Genomic DNA, 678 nt, shown 5'->3' with positions numbered 1-678 from the left:
GCTCATAGACCGTGGAAGGTATCCATAGTTAAGCTCGAAGGGAGCGAAACCCGTGGTGGAACTCGTGGCGGAGTTCAGCGCGAACTCAGCGAGAGGGAGCTTCTCATACCAGTCGAGCTGGTCAGGGGACACCATTGTCCTCAGGATCTGGGTAATAGAACGAATTGTACGTTCAGACAGACCATCGGTCTGTGGGTGGAATGAGGTGGACATGAGTAGTTTCACGCCCATCAAGCGATGAAGTTCTTTCCAGAACTTGGACGTGAATTTACTGTCCCTGTCAGACACTATGGACTCAGGGAGTCCGTGAAGTCGTACGACTTCACGCAAATAAATCAAGGCAAGCTCATCTGCCGTGTTCGTAGTGTTCACCGGAATCAAGTGAACCATCGACGTTAGTCGACAGACGATTACCCAGATGTAATCGTACCCGTGAGATTTCGGGAAAGGACCCACAAAGTCCATGGATGTAGATACCCACGGCTGTCGTGGTATGGGCAAGTTGTGCAATAGCCCGGTGGGGAGCTTCGTGGACACTTTCGCAGTGTGGCAAATACCACAACTAATGCAGAACTTGTCCACGTCCTTTTGGAGTGCTGGCCACCAGAACCAACGTCGGACGTACTCCGATGTACGCTGAGGACCGAGGTGTCCTAGGGCGGTATGAGCCCTATCAAG

This window comes from Trametes versicolor, assembly GCF_000271585.1.
Source record: "Trametes versicolor FP-101664 SS1 unplaced genomic scaffold TRAVEscaffold_12, whole genome shotgun sequence".
In the NCBI taxonomy this organism is placed as follows: Eukaryota; Fungi; Basidiomycota; class Agaricomycetes; order Polyporales; family Polyporaceae; genus Trametes; species Trametes versicolor.
This window is presented reverse-complemented; position numbering follows the sequence as displayed.